Genomic DNA, 22,284 nt, shown 5'->3' on the forward strand with positions numbered 1-22,284 from the left:
AGTAGATAAATAGGTACTGCTCCGGTGGGAAGGTAAATGGCGTTTCTGTGCGCTGCTCTGGTTTCGCCAGAAGCGGCTTAGTCATGTTGGCCACATGTCTGCAGACAAACGCTGGCTCCCTCGGCCAGTAAAGCGAGATGAGCGCTGCAACCCCAGAGTCGTCCACAACTGGACTTAATGGTCAGGGGTCCTTTACCTTTTTAGGTCAGGCTATGAGATGGAAGAAGGAAAAGTGAGGAAAAGAAGGTCAATTGGGTGTGGAAGATGAACACTCCTGTATTTATTTACCAGAGCAATTCACTTTGTGAGCACTTTAGGGGTTATGGCAATACTTGTCATACTCAAGAATAAAGGGTAAAGGACCCCTGACGGTTAAGTCCAGTAGCGAATGACTCTGGGGTTGCGGCGCTCATCTCACTTTACAGGCCGAGGGAGCCAACGTTTGTCCGCAGACAGTTTTTCCGAGTCATGTGGCCAGCATGACTAAGCCACTTCTGGCGAACCAGAGCAGCACACGGAAATGGCGTTTACCTTCCCACCAGAGTGGTACCTATTTATCTACTTGCACTGGCGTGCTTTAGAACTGCTAGGTTGGCAGGAGCTGGGACCGAGCAACGGGAGCTCACCCCGTCGCGGGGATTTGAACCGCAGACCTTCCGATCGGCAAGCCCTAGGCTCAGTGGTTTAGACCACAGCGCCACCAGCATCCCTACTCAAGAGTAGACCCGCTGAAATTAGCAGACATGACTGACTTAGCTTTATTAATTTCAGTGGGTCTACTCTGAGAAGAACTGAGTTAGCTACAATCCTTAGAAGTCTGTTTCCATCGACACACCTACAGCTGCGCAGATTTGGTGTTTCTGTGTGCCAAAAAAAAAGGAGGATCTGAAAAGCCGCTCATTTCTAAAATGCAAAGAGATGTGGCTCAGCATTGTCACTCTGATCCTCGAAGGCTTCCTGTATCCTGTTCATGTAGTACAGAGCTGCGCAGTGCAACGAGCGTCTTAAAATAAACCCCCACAAAAGTAAGTAAAGGGCCTGGAAATCCCCCGTCGCCCTTCCACGCAGCCTCCTCTTCAACCTTTCACTAAAGAAACCAGATGCTCCAGATCAGCCCAAATAATGAGCTCATCCAATCTTAGCCGTTTCTGCCTGGCATTTCGTGAGTCATGGAAAACAGGAGTCTCGTTGCTCGGGTAACTGCAAAGCAAGCCTGTTGCCTGTGGGTTGCACAAGACGGCGTCCAGCCTTCATCCGAAACAAATAGCCCCATTCGTCTATGGGAGCTCCATGGCATGCGGGACTAAGACACCTTGAACTGAGCCCCCTCGTCCTCATGAGAATGTAGTGGCTGCGCCTGGGCAGCGGCCATGAATATGGGCAAGAAAGGTGCGGTGACTGGCATTTCAGGCTTAGCCACCTATGGTAAGAATCAGCTCTAGGCCTGGAATTTGCACAAAGCTTTTTGACTTTTGCTTTAAGTCAGGGGTAGCTGAGCCGGATCCCTCCAGATGTGGCTGGACTACAACTCCCATCATCCCAGACTCTAGTCAATGGCCATACTGATGGGAAATGCTGCCCAGAGGTCGTACACTAAGAGATAGGTATGCGCAAGTGTTTTCTGTAGGCATGGCAAGGCAGGCATCTATCCTGCCCCAACTCTGTGACTTGTGCTTAGGTAGCCAGATGCCACGGAGGGAAGGAAATCTTGTCCACTTAATAAGGCTGGCGTGGCTAACCCATAGCTGTCAACGTTCCCCTTTTTTAAAGAGAAATTCCCTTATTCCTGTTAAGTTGTGGGTGAACATATCAGACGACACAGCGATTCTTCAAACAGCTCTTGTTTATTCACAGGCCAGAACAGAACTGAACTGAAGGGCTCAGTCAGCCTGCTTATATAGAGCTCCAGTACAACGTAACTGTAACAATTTTCTAAAACTATCCAATCACTGAATGTCACTTTCGATCCCTTATTTGCATAACTATCTACAGTATCCCCCGATGGCCCAGGGTGAGAACTTCAGTACATAACAATTCCGAATAGGATTCCTCACAAGAAAAGGGAAAAGTTGACAGCTGTGGGCTAACCTGTGGCCCTCCAAATGTAGCTGAACTACAACTCCCATCATGAAACTGACTACCAGCCAGGCTGGCTGGGGCTGATGGGAGTTGTATTCCAAAACACCAGGAGGGCACTAGGTTGGTGAAGGCTGCTGTAGAGCAATTGCTTTGGATATTGAGTTGCTCAGGCTGAAGGACGGCCAGACCTGTACTACACTCATTGCTTTTTAGATCATGGAGACTCTTAGTCTCAGGGTTGTGAACTGGAGTCCCATATCGGGCAAAAGATTCCTGCATTACAGGGGGTTGAGCTGGATGACCTTCGTGGTCCCTTCTGACTACCATTTTGTGGTTCTATGAAAACAGCAGTTCCAAGGGTCTTACGGGCTCCCCAGATCACCAGGAGAGGCTGGGCTGATGACCTTTTATCCATGATTGGGGTGTGTGTGTTGTGGATCAGCACAGTTTCCTGCACCCAAGGTAAGGTAAAGTTAAAGGGACCCCTGACCATTAGGTCCAGTCGTGACCAGCTCTGGGGTTGCGGCGCTCATCTCGCTTTATTGGCCAAGGGAGCCGGCATACAGCTTCTGGGTCATGTGGCCAGCATGACTAAGCCGCTTCTGGCGAACCAGAGCAGCGCACGGAAACGGCATTTACCTTCCCGCCGGAGCGGTACGTATTTATCTACTTGCGCTTTGATGTGCTTTCGAACTGCTATGTTGGCAGGAGCTGGGACTGAGAAACGGGAGCTCACCCCATCGCAGGGATTCGAACCGCCGACCTTCTGATCGGCAAGCCTTAGGCTCTGTGGTTTAACCCACAGCGCCACCCGCGTTCCTTCTCCTGCCCCCAAAAGCTGCCCCAAATAAATAAGGACGCATTTCACTGTCTGAGCTCACTGGGACCTTATAACATCACAGCCTCGCGAGAGCGAGAAAAGGCACGCCTTCCGCAATTCCATTTTTCAATTCCGTTCTTCACTGCCTGCTTTCTATTGCACGAAGCCATCTTCATTTAGGGCAACACAGCTGCCCGTCTTATACAGAGTCCATCTAGCTCATAACTGCCTACACGGACTGGCAGCCGCTCTCCAAGGTTCCAAACGGGTCCTCTTTTTCAGAGCTCCCTAGGGATGCTGAGGGCTAGACCTCAACCTTTCCCCATACAAGCAGCTGCTTCCACTGCTGAGCTACGGCCTTCCCTCAGCACCTGAAAACTCAATGGGTTTTGCACAGGTATAACACCCACCGTCTCATGTAGATACAACCAGCCAAGCTCACAGGTGCACCATAATGTGGAGATGTTGTATGGGAAGGGAAAGAAGGAGACGCCCCTTACCTTACAAAAACAAACAAACAAACAAACTCTGGTCCAAGCACCTGCTATGAAGCCCTGTCCTGGTTTAAAGGTGGCAGTTCCAGGAAAGAGAGAAGGGGCCGTATCTCCATGGTAACCAGGCCTCAGAGCACCAAGGCCTTCAAAATAGGTCAAAGCCGCATGCAAAATGGTGGTAAATGAGTGCAGACGGCAGGTGTGAAGAGGTCTCTGCATGAAGCCAGGGCCTCAGATCAAAACTGTGAGGTGAAGTTCTTCACAGAGGCGCAAGCGACAGTGAGGAGGAGGTGAAGTCGCAACCGGCTCTCTTCCTGCCGCCAAGCACCACGTTCAGCAAAGGCCACGTGGCGCGGTCCTCCCTGGACTGCGCCACAACTGCGTCTCCTCTCTCAATTGCGCCGTTTTCACGGTACCATCTGCAGATGCAGCCCTCGTGATGTTGTCGGAGGCCGGCTCCCACCAGCCCGCCTACCCTACAGCTCTGGGGTGATGATGGGAGTTGCAGCCCCCTCCCCAACATGTGGAGGCCCACAGATTCAAAGGATGGAGAACCTAACAGAGGAAGACGGGCAGCTGAGCGCCCTGCTCCTGAGCTTAGCAAGGAGGGCTTGGAACATAGGAAACTGCCTTCGACTGAGTCCGAACACTGGGTCCAACTATCTCAGCATTATTGTCGTAGGCCCATGCTGCTCAGTGGCGGGACAGCTCAGCCAACCAGCCAAGTCTCAGAGGGGGGGCATTGCCTGGAGGCAACGTCCCTATACAGTCATACCTCAGGTTGAAGTAGCTTTGGGGTAAGTATTTTTGGGTTGCGCGCTGCGGCAACCTGGAAATAACGGAGTGCGTTACTTCCGGGTTTCGCCGCTCGCACAGACGGTCAAAATGACGTCACGCGCATGCGCAGAAGCGGCAAATCGCGACCCGCGCAGACGCAGGTTGTGTTCGCTTCTGGATGCGAATGGGGCCCCGGAACGGATCCCGTTCGCATTCAGAGGTACCACTGTACAAGGTCCAGTCAAGTCCTAAGGTCAGGTGTATATCAGTTCACATACACACAGTAATACTTCCTTGCGAACGCTTCAGGCATGGGTAGGCAAACTAAGGCCCGGGGCCCAGATCCGGCCCAATCGCCTTCTAAATCTGGCCCGAGGACGGTCTGGGAATCTGTGTTTTTACATGAGTAGAATGTGTCCTTTTATTTAAAACGCATCTCTGGGTTATTTGTGGGGCATAGCAATGCGTTGATTTTTTCCCCTTCAAAATATAGTCCGGCCCCCCACAAGGTCTGAGGGACAGTGAACTGGCCCCCTGCTGAAAATGTTTGCTGACCTCTGGGCTTTGGGTTATGAGCTCCACTAACCGGGAAGTAGCTGCTCCTGGTAGCGAACTTTGCCCCAGGACACGAGCAGAAATTTCGCGCCATAGGCGCGTGCGCAGGGGGAGGCCCCATTCGCGAAAGCACGCCTCAGGATAAGAACAGTTTCCAGTTATAAACGGACCTCCAGAATAAATTAAGGCTGTAACCGGAGGTTCCACTGTAGTCAGACGGTCCAGAGGACAAGAAAGTCCTCAAGTGTTCAAGGTCACAAGAAGCAGCAAGGTCTAGCCAGAAACGACAAATGTTGTTTCCAGTAACCGACTGAGGCTGGAAACCCGGCTTAAGGAAGCTGGAGCCAGTTGGTTCTCCTCAGGAGCAAGAAGGCTGATCACCCACAGGTGGAGTCACTCTGCCTTCTCCTCCTTCAGGCTGCTGTTCAACAGGTGAAGCCGACTCCTGGCCAGTGACAATTATCTACACTGGCGGGCAGTAGCTGTCCAGAATTTCAGACCAGAGTCATTCCTCTCTCTACCAGTATTAGAAACTCAGATGTACCGTATTTTTCGCCCTATAGGACGCACTTTTTCCCCTCCAAAAATGAAGGGGAAATGTGTGTGCGCCCTATGGGGCGAATGCAGGCTTTCGCTGAAGCCTGGAGAGCGAGAGGGGTCAGTGCGCACTGACCCCTCTCGCTCTCCAGGCTTCAGGAAGTTATCTGCAAGCCTTGGGAGCCCGCGGGAGTTCCCTGCACAGCGCGCCCCGGGCATCAGTTCCCCGACCTGTTTTGAAGGCTGGCGGTGGGGAGAAGCACACTTCTCCCCACCGCCAGCCCCACAAGCTGGGGGACAGCGGGGAGGCGCAGCGCCGCCATCCCGCTGGTATACACGAGGCGCCAAATGGCTCTTTAAACCAAGGTTGTAGTCACCAAACAGAATGTCTGGTTGCCATTTGGGGGCAAGATACAGTCTTATTGTTCAATCCCCAAAATCTCCAGGTAGCACTGGGAATGCTTCCAGTCCAAAACCCTGGAGAGCTGCTGCCAGTCCGTGTGGACAATACTAAGCCAGAATGGCCTGAATCGGTACAAGGCAGCTTTATATACTCCCTTGTAGGGAGTTTCAAATCTAGCTTTGTTTTTCAAAACCTCAGTTTTAAATCCCCATGTAGATGCCATACCAAGAAGAAACCTGGGTAAGATCTCTCTTGCTGACCTGCTAGCTTTCTTCTCCCAGAGAGCTGTACGTGAGGAAGCGTGCAAAATGGAGGCAAGCCTTCAAAATGACACAGTCCCACAGCTGCAACCTGGAGGACTCTTTGTTTTTTGCTAAGCACGTACTCTCACAAACCCCGAAATCTTGATTGCCTAAGAGGAGGCAGAATACAGATCGGAAGACACCCTCTTCTACGTAAGAGCTGGTGAGATCATCACCCATATCTCTTCGCGAAGGCCTGGTAGATCTCAAAGCTGTGCAGCCACTGGCTGCGATTCCTTGCCACCCGCCCTTGTGTGTTCTTCTGCTGTTTACGTATGAACTTGCTACGAGCTGAGTACACAACCTCAAGGCTTTTACTGCCAACAGAGGCAGGTGCCAAGTGCAACGATTGTGCTACTTCCCTCTCACACACACACCGGCCTGTGCCTTTGACAACTGCGTGGTCCACAAAATTTTTGCTGGTGAAACATCTGGAACCCAGGAGCAGGACCAAAAAGACCCACCTGCTAAAATTTATCTGGGTCAGGAAGCTGTCGAAGGCCTTAGAAGTGTAAAAAGTAAAACAAGAAAACCTCTCTGTGCCATCAGGTAGACTTTCTCCTACATAACTTATCTGGCTCGGATCCCAGTTTCTAACATCCTCCGCCCTGCCCTCCACAGTCTCGCTCTTACTTTTCCTGCCTCCTCGCTTTCCTCTCGCCGTTTTCCATCACGGTTTGTAGGGCAGGAACGTGCTCTCTATAATTAAGAAGGCTGGGTGGAAAGCGAGGTTCCTTGGTGTAGGCAGAGGTCTACAAACACAAGATCACCTCGTAAACAGTTTCTACAGCTGCGGCGCTGCACACTTTCATGGGAAGAGGCCCCGTTTTACTCAGCGGGGCTGACGTTGTCTTATGCCTACCTAGTGCTAAGGGCGGCCTCAGCGCGGGAGCCAGGTTACTTAGAATCACTGAATCCCAGAATTGTAGATTTAGAAGGACCCCGGGGGGTCATCCAGCTTAACCCTCTGCAACACGTGGGGTCCCTTTACCCCATGTATGCCCACCTGATTGCATCAGTCTGCAGAACTAGTGCTAATAATAATAATAATAATAATAATAATAATAATAATAATAATAATTTATTTATACTCCTCCCATCTGGCCGGGCCTCCCCAGCCACTCTGGGCAGCTTCCAACAAAATATTAAAATACAGTAAAGCATCAAACATTAAAAGCTTCCCTAAACAGGGCTGCCTTCAGATGTCTTCTAAAAGTAGTATCTGTTCTGCCCTTGCAATAAATCAGTATTTTATTTTACAGTTTGGAACTCCCTGACGATTGACATCAAGCAGGCATCTTCCCCATACACGTCTCACCAACTGCTTAAAACTTTTTTGTCTGCCTATCCCGACTGATAAGTGCTTGATCCTCGTTTTAGTTTTCTGTTAGTTTTAACTATATTTTGAATTTTTCGAAATACAGTGGTACCTCGGGTTACATATGCTTCAGGTTACAGACGCTTCAGGTTACAGACTCCGCTAACGCAGAAATAGTACCTCAGGTTGAGAACTTTGCTTCAGGATGAGAACAGAAATCGTGCTCCGGTGGCGCGGCAGCAGCAGCAGGAGGCCCCATTAGCTAAAGTGGTGCTTCAGGTTAAGAACAGTTTCAGGTTAAGAACAGACCTCCGGAACGAATTAAGTACTTAACCCGAGGTACCACTGTATATGAATAATTACTGTAAAAATGTGAAGGCATTAGCAGGACTGAAATAAATCTTGCAATGATGAACTTTTCTGACCAAAGAGAAAGAGTTGACTCTAAGAGTAGAAAGGTCAGAAATGGATGGTCTAAAGTGTGAATATAAAGACTTGAAAATAAAAAAACCAGTTGAAGGGATGGAAGGAAGTAATGTGCCCGGCAGGGCAAAGTGTGTGTTTGTCTGTCAACGTAATGTTTGAAATATTGTGTTAAAAAAGGAATCAATAAAAATTATATTAGAAAAGAAAAGAAATAAAGGCACAAGAAACAGCCGTGAGCACAAACAGGGCGAGAGGGCGGCGTTCCACATGCATCGGAGTCATAGCTGTTGCGCCACACACTATTTTCCCCTGGTCCTACTCCTCACTGCCATGCAGCCCCCAGAATATTCCCATGGTGCTTTTGGGCTGCAAAGGGTCTCCCACTCCTAGACCAAGTCTAGGAGATCCAGGTTCGAATTCTCAGGCAGCCGTGAATCTCAATGGGTGACCTTTGGCCAGCCAGTCTTTCTCAGTCTAGCTTACCTCACAGGGTTATTGTGAGAATCAAGTGGGAGGGAAAATAAACGTGCTCCCCTGAGCGCCTTGGAGGAACAGCAAGATAAGAATCAACGCAAACAAATAAACCATGACTACTAACCAATGACTAGTACAGTGGTACCTCAGGTTAAGTACTTAATTCATTCCAGAGGTCCGTTCTTAACCTGAAACTGTTCTTAACCTGAAGCACCACTTTAGCTAATGCTGCCGCCGCGCCGCCAGAACACGATTTCTGTTCTCATCCTGAAGCAAAGTTCTTAACCTGAAGCACTATTTCTGGGTTAGCGGAGTCTGTATCCTGAAGCGTCTGTAACCTGAAGCGTATGTACCCTGAGGTACCACTGTAAAAGCGGAATTGTGCAAAACGGGGATGAGATGCTCAAATTTAGAAGCAATCTGGCGACTTCTTTAACTCAAATCTGCACCCGGAAAGATGCGGCTTTCTCTGGTGGGGAATTTTGATAGGTTTTTTAGCATTCCGGCCAATGTTGGTTTCGCATTACGAAGAAGTTTAGGCAGGGAAGAATCCGCAAAATCAAGTCCTTTCGCTTTCATAGGAGAAAATGTCGTTAAAAAGTTGGCTTCTCTTAGTTCCTTAAAGCAGAGGTGGGCAGGCTTCAGTCTTGCACAATATACTTTGGGATTTTTTTTAAACTGGAACCTTGCAAAAGGCATGCCATTAAAATTAAAGAACTCTCAGCCCAAGAATTTGCCGACTATCAGACATGAACTGAGATGACATACAAAAACCCCCACTCCTCCTTGCCTCCTGCCTGCCTGTGCGTTCTTCTTCTCAGCAGTTAATTGTGGGGGAGGGGAACTAATTACATCGCTACCCCCATTAAGAAATTGGGAATCGGAAATACTTCAGATCACTCAGAGATCTTACCAGTAGAACCTGATCTGCCTTCAATGCCATGGGAGGCTACCGAAATAAGTTTTCCTGGTGCTATTTCTGACCCAAAAGCCTTCTGGCTTCTATCGCCTGCAGGAAAGGCCTACACCTGAATCCCAAAGAGATGCTGCATTCGGAAACCGCTGCATAACCGATGTCAGCTTCCCGCGATCACAACTGGAAATGAGCGAGCAGGTGAAAGGCAGGAGGTCCTCAGCTCCTCATCAGCCACATAGATGGAAGAAGCAACACAGCCTTGGGGTTGTCAAGGTCTTTTCTAGTAGGGCTCCTATGCCTGTGACTGCTGCTCAGCCACCAGAAACATGGGAGGTAGAAGTTTGTCTCCATCACTGAATTAGGATACTGGGGAAAAGCTTCACCTATTGTCAAGTGGGTTCCAGGTTATTGAAGGCTCTAAGGCAGTGATGGCCAACCTTGGCCCTCCAGCTGTTTTGGGACTACAACTCCCATCATCCTTAGCTAACAGGACCAGTGGTCAGGGATGATGGGAACTGTAGTCCCAAAACAGCTGGAGGGCCAAGTTTGGCCATCACTGCTCTAAGGCACCTTGGCCAACCTATCATATTGCTCTGACTGGGTAAGAAGGGATAGCAAACTTCTAGTTCTCTAGATATTGCTGGATTACAACTCGCATCAGCCCCGGCCAAAATGGCAAATGTTCAGAGACAATGGGGATGGCAGTCCAAGAGCACCTGAAGGACTACAGGGTAGCCACTCCTGACCTACATACAGCACAGTCTAGGGACTGAAGAATGTGGGCGACGTCACCGGCACTAGCCAATGCGTCCCCTTCTATAGCTGGCCTTTCCTCGGTTTGTTGAACTGAACTTGTGAAATTGGATCAGGATACAAAAGAAGAAGCACATTTGTATGGAACGTCACAAGGCTGTCTCCAGACCAGGTACACGGATCTCAAAAACGAAACATCGTCCTTCATCCTAGCACGTGAGACTTGCAGGAAAAGCAACGGACTCAGGATCTACAACAACCAAATGCACTGGGTGGCAAAGTAAGGGATGTCTCACGGCAGGAACAGGTGTGAAATCATCTGTCCATACGAAGCCAACTTCTTCCTTGCCGCTCGAAAACACGCCGCCTTCCTTTGACTTCCCTTGAAGCGATTCTGAGCGCAGCGTGATTAGTCATTCTGGCCTACGCTTCTTAAGATGAACGGCGGGGGTTTGCGGGAAAGCCACAGCCAGGCCTCGCTTTGGGACCAGCAGCCTACGTATCGCTTTCTGAGAAAAGCAAACATCATGTCTGGCGTTTCTGCTCAAAGAAAATAACTGAGATGAATCCCATATTTCCTCCCCGGGCTCACATAATCTATTTTCCAGAATACGTGGTGCACAGAAAAGACATTCAGTCTGATTCTCGTGGAAGGGGAAAGTTTGCAATTTAATCGCACACAAGGTTTCCATCGCTACAAATGCCCCGGGAACAGAGGCCGCTAAGCAGGATTTATCCAGTTCGGCCTTATGGGACATGGAACCCCAAGAGAAGAACAGCCTCTTTCAGCACATGCCCTTTCCACTTGGACGTTTCTCGGTCAAGGATAGGAGAAACTCTAAGTGGCCTTGTTCCTTTCTAGTCTTTGGACTATAAAGGTAAAGGGACCCCTGACCATTAGGTCCAGTTGTGACCGACTCTGGGGTTGCGGCGCTCATCTCGCTTTACTGGCCGAGGGAGCCGGCGTACAGCTTCTGGGTCATGTGGCCAGCATGACTAAGCCGCTTCTGGCGAACCAGAGCAGCGCACGGAAACGCCGTTTACCTTCCCGCCGGAGCGGTACCTATTTATCTACTTGCACTTTGATGTGCTTTCGAACTGCTAGGTTGGCAGGAGCAGCGACCGAGCAACGGGAGCTCACCCCGTTGCGGGGATTCGAACCACCGACCTTCTGATCGTCAAGTCCTAGGCTCTGTGGTTTAACCCACAGCACCAAAAAGGTACAAAGCCGGTTGCAGAAATTCCCAAGCGCCAGAGAAGCCTGGAGGACCACATTTGCCCCTCACCCTGGGCCTGAGGTTCCCCTTCCCTCTACGTGGTCAGGGAAGAGGCCCGACCCCCTGGCACATCTATTCACACACACCTCATTTCTTTGCCTTGCAAACGATGTAAAAAGATGGTCTCTGTGTATAGGCACACAGACAAGACCTACACCGTCCTTACTTCTCAAAATGGCAGGATACAGGGTGATTACTATTACTATTAAATTTCTACACTGACCGTCATCTGAAGATCACACAGTGGTTTGGAATATTAAAACACAAAATACGTACCATAATATAAAAACCAACACACACACACCCTGTTTCAAAGGCCACAGACGGCTTTATTAGTCAAAGGCCTGGGAGAATAGGAGTGCTTTTGCCTAAAGATATGTAAGGAAGGTGCCAGGCGAGACTCCCTGGGGAGAGCATTCCACAAACGGGGAGCCACCACAGAAAAGGCCCCGTTCTCATGTTGCCACCTTCTGGAGCTCTCGCAGAGGGGGCACACAAAGAATGTGTATATGGCAGCTTGACACTGTGGATTCTATGTGTGTATATCTTGGCGGCAGGGATTGGCAGGGGGGCGAAATGGTTTGTTTCACATTTTTAAATGTGAACCTACCTAATTTGCACATTGCAAATTGGCCTTACACCATTTAGGGCTTAAAAAAAAACAACGGACCACCAACCAGAACTAGTGTGCTGGCTGATCCCAGGGGATTTCCCCTCGGCCACTTGTGTGTCACTCTTAACATCCACAATCTTGGATGGGATGCTTCAAAATGCTCTGTTTGTTACAACCCAACACACACAAGCCCCATGAAAACATTTGCATGTGTGTCAGAAGTGGGACATTTCAGCCGAGGAGGGGAAATCCAGGCGCAGTTTCAAACCCATGAAATAACACGCAGCCCAGGGAAAAAATGCCTGCAATCCGCACGTAACAACGTCAACCTCTGTTTGACAGACCGCAAAAGGGCCCACATCTCAATCTAGTCCAGCAGCTATTAAGAGAGCTTTTCCCTCTTTGCTTCAGGTTTCAAGTTCAGTCAGCCTTCTGCCCCCACTGCTGTCTGAGTGGATGCATGTCTCCACGAACCAGCTCCAATGGCCTACGACATAAAGCATCTCTTTTTAGCACTTGCAAAACACAGCGCCAGTTGTGGCTTTCTGAGCACTGAAAACCAAGACACATTGAGGAGGAGCAGAGGTGGGGGAGGAAAAGACCCAAAAAAACACCACTTTAATGGAGAGGTATATAAAGGGGCCTTTGAAATCGACAGCGGCACATTCTCCTGGAAGCCGCAGGAATCCTACCGAGCTCAGAGACGCCTTCCACCAAAGAGGTATATTTTTCTGCGTTTCCACACAGTCCAAATCAATTCTCGCTTCGGCACAAGGCGGGCGAAACTCGTCGCGGCACGTCCGTCCGCTGGCCAAGCAGCGACTATATTTAACTGTTTCGGAAGTCCAGCCTGCCCCTTGTGTGTCCCTAGGGCCAGGAGGCGGTCTTAAAACACACATACAAAGAAACAGCTCCGGAGGGAAGCTGGTCAGGTGTGCCACATGCGTGAAGCAGAAGTCTTGCAGGTCAGAAAAATGATCTCCTGCTATGGGAAAGAAGCTGAAGGAAGGAGCCGCGAGCAATTCAACCTGGGATGCCGCCATCACATCCCAGAATCTTCCCAATGCTGTCAATCACTGCCCAGAGAGCCAATCTGACCCAACCTGTGTTCCACTTGTTCTGCTTTTAGACCGCTGGCCAGTCATCAACTCTGGCCCAGTTTTCACACGCTAATAACCCATCCTGTAAAGGTGAAAAGGTGAAATGGTTATGTCCAGTCAAAGGCAACTATGGGGTTGCAGCGTTCATCTCGCTTTCAGGCCGAGGGAGTCGGCATTTGTCCACAGACAGCTTTCTGGGTCATGTGGCCAGCAGGACTAAACCACTTCTGGTGCAACGGGACACTGTGACGGAAACCAGAGCGCACGGAAACGCCATTTACACTGGTACCTCAGGTTAAGAACTTAATTCGTTCTGGAGGTCCGTTCTTAACCTAAAACTGTTCTTAACCTGAGGTACCACTTTAGCTAATGGGGCCTCCCGCTGCTGCCACCGCGCAATTTCTGTTCTCATCCTGAAGTAAAGTTCTTAACCCGAGGTACTATTTCTGGGTTAGCGGAGTCTGTAAACTGAAGAGTCTGTAACCTGAAGCGTCTGTAACCCGAGGTACCACTATACCTTCCCGCCACAGAGGTACCTGTTTATCTACTTGCACTGGTGTGCTTTTGAACTGCTAGGTTGGCAGAAGCTGGGACAGAGCAACTGGAGCTCACCCCATCACGGGGATTCGAACCACTGACCTTCCAACTGGCAAGCCCAGGAGACTCAGTGGTTTAGACCACTGCACCACCCGCATCCCATCCTGTAGAATTCTATCAGTTATATTTTATCTGCACAACTGGAATGAATTACAGGTACCAAAATGCTTTCTCTGTGCAGTCTGAGCAGGAGCAGTCACCATTAGGAACAAGAGGTCGGAATTATTACTACTACTACTACTACAGTGGTAACTTGGGTTAAGTACTTAATTCGTTCTGGAGGTCTGTTATTAACCTGAAACTGTTCTTAACCTGAAGCACCACTTTAGCTAATGGGGCCTCCCGCTGCTGCCGTGCCGCCGGAGCACAATTTCTGTTCTCATCCTGAAGCAAATTTCTTAACCTGAAGCACTATTTCTGGGTTAGCGGAGTCTGTAACCTGAAGCGTATGTAACCTGAAGTGTATGTAACCCGAGGTACCACTGTAGGGCCAGAAGCAAAACTGGGCAGAGCAATGGATGTGAGTTTTACCTTTGTACAGTTGATTGTACTGAAAAACACACAGCCCTCTCTGTCGCCAATCCAGTAAAGCAAAGGGCTTTACAGGGTCGTGACTCCACCTGGGTTTTGTACACCTTCCCACAATTGGGTCCACGACCGACTGAGGTCAGAAACACAGTGCCATCGCTCAGGAGAAACCCAAAAAACAAGCGTATCTGTATAGCTGAGGTCAGCAACCTCAAAGACCGAGAGGCAAGGTCTTTGAAAGGTCAGTAGCACAGAAGATCAGTCAATGAAATCGAAGCACAGCTCAGAAGAGTCCTGTGACCTGAAAGACGTTTGTCCCAACAGCTAGCAGACTTCAACTGAGAGGCACAGGCCTTTGACATGGGAGCTTGCCCAGAAAGTGTCAAAATCCAAAATCCAGTGCATTCAAAAGGACTTCTGAGTTGACATGGTAAGGACTGCTCTGCCCTATAGCCTGGTGCCTCAGGCCCCACCCAAAAACAGCTGCAAGCACTTAATTCTGCTTTCATTGAGTCCCTTCCTCCCAAGGAATCCCTTACTCATGAGTCGCTCTGTCCCCCTTGGGCTTCAAGACACACGTTCCTCCATGATGTGGCCAATTGACTTTGGCCTCTGTGGCTTCTACATTCTCTGAAGCTGGGAGGGATTTTTTCTTGCCACAGGTGAGTCATAGACCCCCCTCCATAGCAACAGGATTGATGAGGTCTTCATTCGGATGCAAACCATCCTCAGTGCCAGAGTTGGGGGCACCATCTGTTCCCCCAGGATCTCCTGGATCTGTGATCGCTCTGGGTCTTTTGACAGAGGGAGAGTTTGGGGTCAGGCATTGGCCTGGCAGTCTCCTCTGGACCCATGCAAAGTAACAGCTCCTATTGACCTCCAAGACATGGAACTCGCTTGCTCCAGCTCCCACATGGCCACCCCAAAAGCTGAGAAACAGCACATGGCAACTCAAGAAAACAAAGCGGAGCCTGCAGGATCAGGCCAATTCTAGTCCAACATCCTGTTCTTACAGCAGCCAACCAGATGCCCCAAACAGAAACAAGAGCACACCCACTGAGCCCAGTGGCTTCCGGCAACTGGTCTTCAGCAGCCATTGATAGTCTTCCCCTCCATGAACCTGTCCAGTCCTCTTTTAAAGCCATCCAAGTTGGTGGCCCATCACCGCCTCCAGTGGCAGGGAGTTCCACAGTCTACCTATGTGCTTCATGAAGAAGCCCCTTTCTTTTATCTGCCCTGAATCTTCCAGCATTCCCCTTCATGAGATGTCCCTCAGTTCCAGTGTTACGTGGGGGGGGAAGTCTTCTCTACCCAACTTTCTCTAGGCCATGAATAATTTTGTAACAAGAAAGGGCCTTCCCGGTGGTGGCCCCTTGCTTGCGGAATGACTTCCCCAGGGAGGTCTTCCTGGTGCTTAATTTAATGTCATCCCCCCCCCTACACCAGCCATATAAAGGTAAAGGGACCCCTAACCATTAGGTCCAGTCGTGACCGACTAGGGGGTTGCGGCGCTCATCTCGCTTTATTGGCCGGGTCATGTGGCCAGCATGACTAAGCCGCTTCTGGAGAACCAGAGCAGCGCACGGAAACGCTGTTTACCTTCCCGCCGGAGCGGTACCTATTTATCTACTTGCACTTTGACGTGCTTTAGAACTGCTAGGTTGGCAGGAGCAAGGACCGAGCAAGGAACCCGTCGCGGGGATTCAAACCGCCGACCTTCTGATCGGCAAGTCCTAGGCTCTGTGGTTTAACCCACAGCGCCACCCGCGTCCCACACCAGCCATATAGACCTGTTTATTCTCACCAATCTTTTAGTTCTGATCCTTTTAGCTGTTTGAGGTTGTGATCCAATGTTGTTTGCATGGTTTTCACACACACACACCCAGGTTTACATTGACCATTTCAGTGCTGTGTTGTGGACTTAACACTCTAGGGATTGTATTATATCTGGCTATTTTTTTAGGTGACTTATAAATACAGTTTTTAGAAAGCAGGTGGGATGGGGATAGGGTAGCCTAGAATCTTTGTTGAACTGAGATGCACCAAAAGGATGAAATCTGGAAATCTTTTCAACAGAAACAAAGCAACGTATGTGGCAGCCAGCAGAAGTTTCCATCCTCTATTGCAGCATTTTAGGATGAAACCAATTCCTGTTACAGGACTGGTACCAAGATTCCAGCAGGATTCTTCCCTAGTGCCCCACAAATGCTCTTTTCTCCTGAAACAAGTTCTGACGCAGAACTGGAGGTGTGTGTGTTTTTGTAGCACTAAGAATCCAAGGTTTGAAAATGCTCTTTTCATTCTGTATGGAGGTTTCTTGTGTCAGGAACTGAGTAAGAGGTTACCTGCGAAGCCCAGCACCCCCACCTAGATTAGAGGAAGGTAGCAACAAATAAATATAAACCAAGCAATGGCTACCTAAGTGCCATACCTTCAGGGAAGCTTTTAATGTTTAATAGGTTTTTGTATTTTAATATTCTGTTGGAAGCCGCACAGAGTGGCTGGGGAAACCCAGCCAGATGGGCGGGGTATAAATAATAAATTATTATTATTATTATTATTATTATTATTATTATTATTATACGCTCAGCCATTTGCTGAGCTGCTGTGATGTCACAGAATGCCCACCCTCAATCCAACTATCCATATTCTAAGTGAATGTGCTGTTTTGTGTTGCAATCTGCCCCGTGATGTTTGGGTGAAGGGCGGCATACAAATATAATTAAATCAATACTATTCTTAATTCTTATCATTTCATTTGCATACCGCCCTATCCTAGATCTGAGGGTAGTTTGCAGCATAAATAAATAAAATGTAGCCGTTCCAGCTATTTTCTTTCCTCTCCTTTGCCCACAAGGGATCATGGTGTGTTTAAAAAATAATAATAATTCGCAACAATAACAACTCCCTGCACTGTTCTTTGAATTTGTAATGGATTTTAGTCCAATGCAATAAATGAATGAATGAGTCAACCACTATTCTCAGAAATGTTTGCAAACATCTGGTTTTGTATCTTGATTTTATTCTGCGAACCGCCCTGAGACCCCCAGGTATAGGGTGGTATATAAATTCAATAAATAAACAAACTAATAAATAAAATCTGGTTGGCGCCTGTGGGAACATGATGTTGGAGTGCATGGGCCACTGCCACTGGTCTGATCCTGTAGTCTCTTCTTATGTTCTGCCCTTTAAAAAGGGAGGGACTTATTGACGTACCTTCTAGGAATGTAAGGAGAGTCTGTCTCCTGGATCAGGCCAATGGCTCTTCAAGTCCAGCATCCTGTTCTCACGGTGGCCAACCCAACAGATGCCCTTGAGAAACTCGCAGGCAGGATCCGGCCACAATAATACTCTCCCCTCCTGCAGTTTCTAGGTAGTTTCGCTCCCATATATTGTAGCGCTGTCACTTTTAGTTTTCGAAAAATGGGGGAAATGGAGCTAATTCTGATCCTCATTTGTTCCTTCTCCATTAATCCAGAATAACTACCACCAAAGACTGCTACTCCCTGCCCAACTCCTTCATTAAAAAAAGCAGATTAAGACTCTCCAGCCAATACTTACATATCACGAATTGAAAAGCGAAGGGGCCAGAGAAGACAATTTCCCTGCCCCTCCTTGACGGCCTTCGCTTATTTTGTCGCTTTAAAAGGTACCCGCGATACGCCACAAAGCAATCAAACGTGTGTTAAATTACCCGGAAGCTGCATCCAGCTGAACTAATAATGGAGTCTGAAGTCTTTACTGCTGTTCAGATTATCTAATTGCTTTGACTTCTTTTCCTTGAGTTATGTCAAGAACAAGACCAGGGTGGAGCGGGGGGAGGAAAGCAGGAGGAGGAGGAAGAGGCATCCCATAATAAAAATCCGTGGGAAACGGCAAGAAAACAAACAAACAAACCCTCAGCAAATTCAAAGCCATGTTTTTCTCATTCCAAATTTCCCAAATCTGTGCAGGAGATGGGATTTGTAGATAATCAGTGCATAAGAGTGGGGAGTGGTTTTGAAACAAGTGCTATACTGTATATAAAGAGTGAGGGGTGTGAGTTGAGTGCCACACCCCTTATTTCCATTATTCCTGTGTTGTCAGGATGACACCCACAGATTATCCACAAAATTGTTGTTGGCTGGGCTGGGCTATTACATGCCAAGGCTCATAAGCATGTCTGAAATTGACCAGCAGTCTTTGTTTTAATTCCAGATCCGTGCAGGAGTTGGGAAAAGAATTCTGCACATGGGCAGGAGAAATGCTCTTTTTTATTATTACTCCCCTGTCACAGGGCTGGACTCCAGCCTTCAGGACAGGTTTGGAGGCTTCTACTCAAAATGAATTTCCTGGACTGGTTCCCAGCTGCAAAAGCAACACCTGCAATGCCAAGCTCTGCAGGAAATCACTTTTTAACACAGCTAAAGTGGTATATAAAAAAATTAATATATGAACTCCTCGGAAGCACGTCAGCCTGGTTTGCAGGAAACGGTGCAGCCCCAAAGTCTCTCTTGCATACTGCTGTGTATGCAGATTAACTAAAGTTACTTCCCGCAACGCCCAAAAGAAAAACCTTAAGTAAATGTAACAGACAATAACATACACACACATATATAAATGCAGGTTTAAAATGTAAAAAAAAAAAAAAAAAGCGGTCTGGTTCAAGCCAGAATTTTCCCCCAACTTTAGAACACTTTTTGAAATTACCCTGTGCTAAGTGAAAGGTGCTCTGTACATGCACATGGGCACCCACTTAAAAAAAATTATTTAATCTGAATTTTCAGAACTGAACCTGGAACTTCTGGATAGGGACTAGGAGGTTCCAGAGAAAACCAAGTTACTCATATTTTAAAATCCTGCTTTCATAGGATGAAAAAAATCATGGATGCAACCTTTATAGAGTTTTAGACAGGACTTTGGAAGCTTGTGCCACCGATCGCTATAGTTAATCCCGAAGTTTTGCAGCTCTCGGACTCGATCTCAGCCACCATCACTGATTTAGGATTTCATAACCCAAAAGGTCACTGGATTATGGTGAATCAGAGGAGGGCTGGGTAGCTGATCGCGGAATATCTGGCAAGCTTTTTTCGGAGCGGCGCGCGTTAAGAAGACGACGCTTGTACTATAGTTTAGTAGCCAACAACACGAAACAGGAAACGCGAGACGCGGAGAGGAGAAAAAAAGTTTTCAGAAGAAGCAGAAGGTGGAGTCCCAACAAACTTCGCTCGATCCCGCAGCACTAAAAATAAAATAAAGTCGTCGTCCCCCCCCCAAAAAAATACACACAACCAAAACCAACCACCCCTCCATCACAGCACATCGTGAAATGGGTGGCAGAGGAAATATATTAAGCCCCTACCCCTCCGTGAAAAGCTGCAATAAATAAAATAAATCTTGCCTTTTTTCGTTTTTGCAAGAAGTCGAGGGAGATTCTTATGAGGTCGTCCTCGCTTCCGTGGGCTCCATATCCGATGCCTTTTTCCCCGGTGCCAAACTTGGAGAGGAGGCGGAGGAAAATTGGCTGAGATGGGGGGGCCCCACTCTGCACACCAGGATGGGGAGGGAGGGGGCGCCGGATCCTGACCTCTTTCGCCTCCAAGGCCCCTCAGAGGTCCGCGGCAGCTGAACACCCCACCCCAGGTAAAGAAAGAAATCCAGAATTTGAGTGCTCTCCCCAGCTGCAAACTCCTGATGCAATCCGTCGGTGCGCACCTCTTCGCGGAAAGGGGAGGAAAAACTCCGCCGCAACAAGTTTCCTGCTTGCACGCAAAGAGAAGAAAAGGAATCACGGAGGAGAAGGTGGAGGGGTTCAATAGGCCCCCCTGGATCAAGCCCGGGTGGGTGCAAAAAAAAAGAAAACAGAAAAGATGCGAGGATTTAATAGCCAAGCGCCTGGAAACTTTTCGCTCTCTCGGGTTCGTCCTGCACAGCTGCAGAGCGCAGCTCTCGGCAAAGAGCTCGGGCACAAAAGCTACAGGAAGAGATGACGGCAAAGGCGCCCGCAGCCAATAGGAGCCCGGGAAGGCTTCTGTGGGGTCGGCGCTTTTCGGATCCGGGCGCTGGACCCTTTCCCACTCTTCTTCTTTCTTTCTTTTTGCAAGCTCTCCGGAGGGAGATCTCGCTGCTCAGGTGGTGCCCGCTCAGGGCTGGCCGAGCCAGTGGTAGGAGCGCGGGATTCTTTTTTTGAGCCCCCCTCTAAAAGCTGTAGATCTGTGATAAATGAAAGATTAATATGAAAACCTGTTGAAGGGAAGGAGGGAAGTCCGTGCTTGAAAGCTTTGGAAAACAAGTGTATGTAGGATAGTTGAACATTAGTGTATTTGTTTTGTTTTGTTTTGTTTTGTTTGTGTTAATAAAAACAAAAAAAATAAAACCTGTAGATTTTTTATTATTATTTCAGTCATCATCATCATTTTATTATTTACTACTACGCCGTCTGCCTGGGTTGCCCCAGCTTCTGGGTGGATTACAACAAAATACAGAGGGAAAAGGGAAAAGATAAAATATAAATCAATAAACATAATTGTCATCAAGCATTAAAAGCTTCCCTAAATAGGGCTGCCTTCAGATAATAATAACAATAATAAAATAATAATAATAATAATAATAATAATAATAATAATAATAATTTATTATTTCTACCCTGCGCATCTGGGCTGCCTTCAGATGTCTTCTAAAAGTCAGATAGTTGTTTATTTCTTTGACATCTGATGGGAGGGCATTCCACAGGGAGGGTGCCACCACCAAGAAGGCCCTCTGCCTGGTTCCCTGTAACCTCACTTCTCGGAGCTGGACCTCAGAGCTGGATGATGGGGGTTGAGACGCTCCTTCAGGTATATGGGGCCGAGAGGCCGTTTAGGGCTTTAAAGGTCAGCACCAATACTTTGAATTGTGCTCAGAAATGTACCGGGAGCCAATCTAGATATCGTAGAATCATATATTTGTAGAGTTGGAAGGGACCACAAGGGTCATTTAGGAACCATTTTGTGCAATGTATGCTTTAAAGAACAATCATAGCTAATAAATCCAAACCTTATTTATTTATTTGCATTTGTGTCTCATCTTTTTCCTCCAAGGGCCTCAAGGCAGCAGCACACACTGTTCTACTACTCCCCATTTTGTCCTCCACCACAACCCTGTGAGGTAGGGTTAGGCTGAGAACAAGTGAGGGTTACCCAATGAGCATCATTCCGGCCTAGTGAGGATTGGGAATGGTGGTCTCCTAGCTCAACACTTCTCCACACTGGCTCTCCTAAATGCTGCAAATGTAGGTGAGTTAATCAGGATTGAAAGCGGAGTTAGATGGCTTTCACTAAGAGCCAGTGAAAGAGGCTTAGACAAATTCATGGGGTTTAAAGGCTATCGCTAGCCGCTAACCGTGATGGCTGGACTGTTTCTTCAAGGTGGGAGGAGGTAATTATTCTGAATTCCAGTTGCTGGAAGCCGCAGGTGAGAGTCCTGCTACATTCAGGTGCTGCTTGCAGACTTTGCACAGGTATCTGGTTGGCTGCTGTGAGAACAGGATCCAGCAGGGCTTTTCTTATACCTGAAGGAGCGTCTCCACCCCCATTGTTCTGCCTGGACCCTGAGGTCCAGCTCCGAGGGTCTTCTGGCGGTTCCCTCACTGCGAGAAGCCAAGTTACAGGGAACCAGGCAGAGGGCCTTCTCGGTAGTGGCACCCAGTGGTGTAGCGTGGGTTGTCAGCACCCGGGGCAAGGCAAGTAATTTGCGCCCCCTAACCCGTGGATTTTAACACTCGAGTGCGAGCGCGCGCCCCCCCAGATGTTGCGGCCAGTACGGCTGGCCCCCCCTGCACCCCCCACGCTACGCCACTGGTGGCACCCACCCTGTGGAACGCCTTTCCACCAGATGTCAAAGAGAAGAACAACTACCAGACTTTCAGAAGACATCTGAAGGCAGCCCTGTTTAGGGAAGCTTTTAATGTTTAACAGACCACTGTATTTTAATACTTTGTTGGAAGCCACCCAGGGTGGCTGTGGAGATCCAGCCAGCTGAGTGGGGTATAAATAATAAATTATTATTATTATTATTATTATTATTATTATTATTATTATTATTTTATTCTCTGCATGGCTACTCAAAAGTAGGAGACTTTTGGGAGGCCCAAGCTTAAGAGCATCTGATCGTGTGAAACAAAACCTCTTGTTTGTCTTCTCAACAAAAGTAGAATATTGCTGAAATTGGTGGGGGAAAAATATTGCTTTAAGATTTGCAACCTTTAAAAAGTATGGACATTCACGCAGAACATTCACAGGGGAAATCAGAGCTCTGTTATAGCATTACACTACGTACAGAGTCGGAACAGTTTCTTT

The 22,284-nt window shown here is 48.3% G+C and overlaps 1 protein-coding gene across 1 annotated transcript in view; it reads right to left on the bottom strand.

The window, feature by feature from the left end:
- XIRP1 (xin actin binding repeat containing 1) overlaps nucleotides 1–22,284 on the bottom strand; it is a 291,979-nt gene that overhangs the window by 816 nt on the left and 268,879 nt on the right. The window lies entirely within an intron of this gene.

Source organism: Podarcis raffonei, chromosome 12 (assembly GCF_027172205.1).
Source record: "Podarcis raffonei isolate rPodRaf1 chromosome 12, rPodRaf1.pri, whole genome shotgun sequence".
NCBI classification, from domain to species: domain Eukaryota; kingdom Metazoa; phylum Chordata; class Lepidosauria; order Squamata; family Lacertidae; genus Podarcis; species Podarcis raffonei.